Source organism: Mirounga angustirostris, unplaced genomic scaffold, assembly GCF_029215605.1.
Source record: "Mirounga angustirostris isolate CCGP_5_RB_7025 unplaced genomic scaffold, mMirAng1.0.hap1 SCAF_16, whole genome shotgun sequence".
NCBI classification, from domain to species: domain Eukaryota; kingdom Metazoa; phylum Chordata; class Mammalia; order Carnivora; family Phocidae; genus Mirounga; species Mirounga angustirostris.
Genome location: NW_026991724.1, coordinates 25,548,119 through 25,554,361, shown reverse-complemented (window position 1 = coordinate 25,554,361; position 6,243 = coordinate 25,548,119). Strand labels below are relative to the sequence as shown.

At 34.2% G+C, this 6,243-nt stretch overlaps 1 pseudogene; it reads right to left on the bottom strand.

Annotated features, from left to right (window-relative positions):
- Positions 1–1,554: 1,554 nt before the first annotated feature.
- Positions 1,555–2,585, bottom strand: LOC123854962 (small ribosomal subunit protein eS1-like; annotated as a pseudogene).
- Positions 2,586–6,243: the final 3,658 nt, after the last annotated feature.

Here is a 6,243-nt window from a genome sequence, read left to right as displayed (position 1 = left end):
CTCTGGAGAATACTAATACCAAGTCCAATTTAACAATTTGTTTTTTAATTGATCATTGTTTTAGCTTCATATCTAAGAAAATTTTCCCTAATCCAAGTCACAAAGGTTTTCTGCTATGTTTTCTCTGGAAGTTTATAATTTCCAGTTTATATTAAATCTGTGATTGATTTTGGATTAATTTTGGTATGTGGTATGTATCAAAATTATTATTATTTTTGCTTATGGATAGCCAATTATTCCATCACCATGTGTTTATTTTATTTTCTAGGGGGGGAGAGAGAGAGAGAGCACAAGCATGCAAATGGGGACGGGGGGGGGTGAGAAGCAGAGGGAGAGGGAGAGAGAGTCTGAAGTGGGTTCCACACTTACAGGGAGCCCCACATGGGGCTCTATCTCATGACGCTGAGATCATGACCTGAGCCAAAATCAAGAGTTGGACACCCAGCTGACTGAGTCACCCAGACTCCCTTCCATCAGCACGTGTTTAAAAGATTTTTCTTTCTCCACTGAATTGTTTTTATACCTTTGTTGAAAATCAATTGTTCATGTATGTCTGGGTCTAATTTTTGAATTCTTTATTCTGTTATATGGACCTATTTTTATGGCAATAACTCACTCTTTTGATTATTGTAGCTTTATAATTATAATGTTAGTCCTCAAATTTAAAAGTTGTTTCGGGGATTCTAGGTCCTTTGTGTTTACCTATGAGTGTTAGGATCAGTTTGTCCATTTCTACAAAAAAATTCAACTTGGGTTTTGATTGTGTTGTATTGAATTTATAGATCAGTTTGGGTAGAACTTCTGTCTTCTGATTCATAAACATGGTTTATCTCTTCATTTACTTAGGTCTTCTTCAGTTTCTCTCAACAATGTTTTGTAATTTTCTGTGTTCAGATTTGTTCCTAATAATTACATATTTTTGTTGCTATTGTAAATAATATATTGAAAAATTTCAACTTCCAGCTGTTTGTTGTTGGTAGATGAAGATATAATTGATTTTGTATCTCGATCTTATATCCTGCAACCTTTTAAATTCACTTACTGGTTCTAGTTGCTTTATTGCACATTCCATCATATTTTTTTTACATAGATAATCATGTCATCTGTGAAAAAAGACAACGTTTCTTCTTCCTTTCCAAACTGGCTGCCCTTTATTTCTTTTCCTTGCCTTATTGCTCTGGCCAGAGTCTCCAGTACAGCGTTGAACAGAACTGGTGAGAATGGGCATCTTTATTTTGTTCTTGTCTTAGGGGGAAAATATTTAGTTTTTTACCATTATGTTTGATGGTAGCTATAAGCTTTATGTAGATGCCTTTATTGGGTTGAGAACGTTCCCTTCTATTTGTAGTTTGTTGAGAATTTTTTTAAAAATAAGGAATTAACACTGGATTTTGTCAAATGTATTTTCTGTATCTACTGAGATTATCATATAGTTTTTTAAAAAATTAATGAATATGGTATTTTACATTGATTTTTGAATGTTTAACCAATAGTGTATTTTTTTAAAACATCACAAATAAGGTTTTTTATTTGTCACCATTAAATGTCTGAATTTTAAACAGATTCTTGGACTGGTGGCTCATATCAATCAGCTCGTTCAACTTTAGCATGGGTCTCATCCCCGGTAGCTTTTCCAGAACTACTGCCTTCACCATGAAGCTCCATGAGTTTTCCCAATTCAAACTTGGGCTTCTTCAGCATTTTTACTTTTCTAACGAAGATATCATGGAATGGATAAATAGACTGACAAACTTTTTCTATATCTTTTCCAATGCTGTCTGGAATCAATTTATTAACCACTTCTTTCAAGTCATTTGTCTGCACCTCTTGGGTCATGATTTCCATCATCTTTTTCTGAATTTGACAGACCTGTTGGTGCTGAGCATAAGAGGTCTTCCAAATCTGATTATTGCTTTTTTTAGTAAAACCAACACAAAACTGATGAAGCAAATAACCGTCGGTAGTCTTGACATCAACATGAGCTTCAATCATGGTCTGCCATTTTTTGACCATGGAGCACATTTTGTCATGGGTAAGATCCATGCCATGGAAATTAGTCAGGCAGTTTTTGCCCTGAACATCCTCAGTAATTAGCTTGAATTTTCTAAATGCAACTACATCATTCTGCAGATCAGCAAGGCTCATTTCAAAAACATGACCCTTGAGGCCGTCAGATGTGATTTTGGTTCCTTGAGTTCTTGTGACTGATGTTTTCCCAATATTTCTTTTTTTAAATTTTTTTATTTTTATTTATTTTTTTTAAGATTTTATTTATTTATTTGACAGAGAGAGACACAGCGAGAGAGGGAACACAAGCAGGGGAAGTGGGAGAGGGAGAAGCAGGCTTCCTGCAGAGCAGGGAGCCCAATGTGGGGCTCGATCCCAGGACCCTGGGATCATGACCTGAGCTGAAGGCAGACACTTAACCGACTGAGCCACCCAGGCGCCCCCCCAATATTTCTTATATTGAACATAGCTGGTGCTTTTACATCTTACCAATCTTTCTTAGAAAATGGATCAACCACTTTCTTCTTGGCTTCCTTTTTGCCGCCTTTCATAAGGCACTTGTTCTTGCCCACCGCCATGGTGCTGCTCAGGGAGCCAAAAGGCCAATAGTGCATTTTAAAGATTAAATTCAACTTGGTCATGATGTATTATACTTTTTGTACAACATTGGAATTGTTTTGCTAAAATTTTGCTTAGAATTTTTGTATACATGATCATGAGAGTTATTGGTCTGTAATTTTCTTTTCTTGTAATATCTTTGCCTGATTTTTGTATTAGGATAATGCTGGTCTTATACAAATAGATTGGAAAGTACTCTTTAATTTTTAAATTTCTACAGCAGTTTATGTAGAATTGGTATTATTTCTTTGTTAAATATTTGGTAGATTTTACCAGTGAAGCTATTTGGGCCTGGACTTTTGTTTGTGGGAGAACTTTTAACTCCAATTACAATTAATGTAATAGATATGAGTTATTTAGGTTACTTCTTCTTGAGTGAGGCTTGGTACTTTGTGCCTTTCAAAGAACATGTCCATTTCACCTAAATTGTTTATTGACATAAAATTATTCATAATATTTGCTTATCTTTAGAATCTATAATGATTTTGCTTCTTTTATTCCTGATATTGGTAATTTGTTTTCTCTGTGTCTCTCTGAAAAATTTTGGGAGAGGTTATCAGTATTTCTGGTTTCCCAAAACAACCAGATTTTGGTTTTGTTGATTTTTCTCTCATTTTTCTGTTTTTTATTTTATTGATTTTCATTTTTTAATTTCTTATCCTTTGTTAACTTTGGGTTTAGTTTGCTCTTTTCATTTTCAAAATGAATGCTGAGGTTGTTGATTAGAGACCTTTCTCCTCTTTCTCTTCCTTGTCTTTCTCCTCATCCTCCTTCATCTTAAATATAGGTATTCAGTACATATTTTGTCCCAACTACTACTTTAGAAGTATTCTTCAAAATTTGATATGTTGTGTTTTCATTTTCATTCATTAGAAAAGCTTTCTAATTTTTCTGTTAATTTCTTCTTTGACTTATGGGTTATTTATAAGAATCTTATTTCATTTCCAAATATTTTGGGATTTCTGGAGATATTTCTGTTAATGATTTTTATCTCAATTTCATTATATTCAGAGAATATACTTTGTTTGACCTGAATTTTTTCATATCCACTATCTTCTTCAGTTTTTAATTTTTATCTTTAATTTACTTCTAATATTTCAACCATCCTTCCACCTTCCCTCTGGTAACCATCAGTATGTTCTCTATAATTAAGGGTCTAAGTCTTGGTTTGTCTCTCTCTCCTTTTTTTTCCCTTGCTCATTTGTTTTGTTTCTTAAATTCCACATGTAAATGAAATTGTATGGTATTTGCCTTTCTCTGACTGGCTTATTTTACTTAGCATTATACTCTCTAACTCCATCCACGTTGTTGCAAATAGCAAGATTTCATTCTTTTTTATGGCTGAATAATATTCTCTTATATATATCTTCTTTATCTGTTCACCAATTGGTGGATGCTTGGGCTGCTTCCATAATTGGTTATTGTAAAAAAAAATGCTGAAATAAACATAGGGGTGCATGTATCCCTTTGAATTAGTGTTTTGTTTTTTTTGGATAAGTATCCAGTAGTGCAATTACTGGATTGTAGGGTAGTTCCATTTTTAACTTTTTGAGGAAACTCCATACTGTTTTTCACAGCAGCTGCACCAGTTTTCTTTCATTCCTACCAACAGTGCATCAGGGTTCCCCTTTCTGCACATCCTCTCCAACATTTGTTGTTTCTTGTGTTTTTGATTTTAACCATTCTGACAACTGTGAAGTAATATCTCATTGTGGTTTTGATTTGCATTTCCTTGATGATAAGTGATGTTGATCATCTTTTCATGTGTCTGTTGACCATCTGTATTTCTTCTTTGGAGAAATTTCTGTTTATATCTTCTGCCCATTTTTTAATTGGATTATTTGTTTTTTCAGTGTTGAGTTGTATCAGTTCTTTATATATTTTGTATACTAATCCTTTACCAGAGATGTCATTTGCAGATATCTTCTCCCATTCAGTAGGTTGTCTTTTAGTTTTGTTGATTGTTTCCTTTGCTGTGCAGAAGCTTTTTATTTTGATGTAGTCTCAATAGTTTATTTTTTATTTATTTATTTTTTAAAGATTTTATTTATTTATTTGACAGAGAAAGCAGGGGGAGTGGCAAGCAGAGGGAGAAGGAGAAGCAAGCTTCCTGCTGAGCAAGGAACCCGACACGGGGCTCAATCCCAGGACCCTGGGATCATGATCTGAGCCGAAGGCCGATGCTTAACTGAGCCACCCAGGCATCCTGATGTAGTTCCAATAGTTTAGTTTTGCTTTTGTTTCCCTTGCCTCAGGAGGCGTATCTAGAAAAAAGTTGCCACATCCAGTGTTGGAGAAATTACTGCTTTTGCTCTCTTCTAGGATTTTTATAGTTTCAGGTCTCACATTTAGGTCCTTAATCCATTTTGAATTTATCTTTGTGTGTGGTGTAAGCCAGTGGTGTATGACCTGAATTTTTTATGGCTCAGAATATGCTCTGTCTGTAAATATTCCATATGCACTTTAGAAGACTATATACTCTGCTTTTATTGGGAGGAATGTTCTAAAATGCCAATTAAGTCAAATTTGTTTGTGATTTTCAAGTGTTCCATGTCTTTCCTGATAGACTTTCTACTTTTTCTATAAATTATGTATGACTGAATTGTGGATTTGTCTACTTTTACTTGAAGTTCTCTCTTTCTGCTCCATTTTTGTATGTATAAGTTTGTGATTTATAGATCTTCTGTTTGACAGATAATAGACACAGCTTTTGCATGTATCTTAGTAATAAAATGTAACACATCTTAATCTACTTGAGTATCTTTCCATTTCATAAGCCCTATAATTCACTTCTTTTTGTTTTGAAGGAAAATATGAAGATGTGATCCTTTCTTTTGCTACAATTATTTGTTTGATTAATATCAAATGTATGTTCTGTTACTGGGACTCTGTTTCTATGATTTTCTTTGTATTTAGTCTTTCAGTTCAATGCTGAATTGTAACATAATATTTTCAAAGATATTTTACATGGCAGTTAAACTCTATACATGTAGTTTCGACAGTATGCGAACTCCAATGAAGGGATAAAAATATGAGCTGCTATGACCAACTTTGACGATGTGTAAGCAATGTCAATTATATCTTAATTGCTCTCTGAATGACATTAAGTGTAACATACACCTTGATGTTTAAATGTGGAAAAAAAATGTATCTTAAAGTCTAAGAAATACTGTAAATGTTAGATAGGAATATAGGATTCTATACAGTGCAATAGCCAAGATTACTGTCCTCATTGAGCTTACATTTTAATGTGTAGAGGCCAAAGTGAAACAAGTACAAAATAAGCTAGATAATTCTCACCCATGGTATGCAATATAAATATGATTAATGGAGTCGATTGAAGGTGCCTTTAACTGGGTCATCAGTGGGGGCCTTTCTGAGGATATCATGAGTGAGATGAATGGTACCAACACCTGAATAGTGAGAAGAAACCATTGGGAGATGACTTGGCAGAAGAAGATGTGGGTGAGAGAGAGCAAGTTTAGCAAAAACAAACAAAAAGCCTTTTGCTTAGCAAGGAGCTTAATACTAGAGAAACATAAAGAAAACCGATGTGGCTGGCATTTAGTGGGTAATGATAATCATGGAACCAGGTGAAAGTAGAGAGGTAGTTGGTAG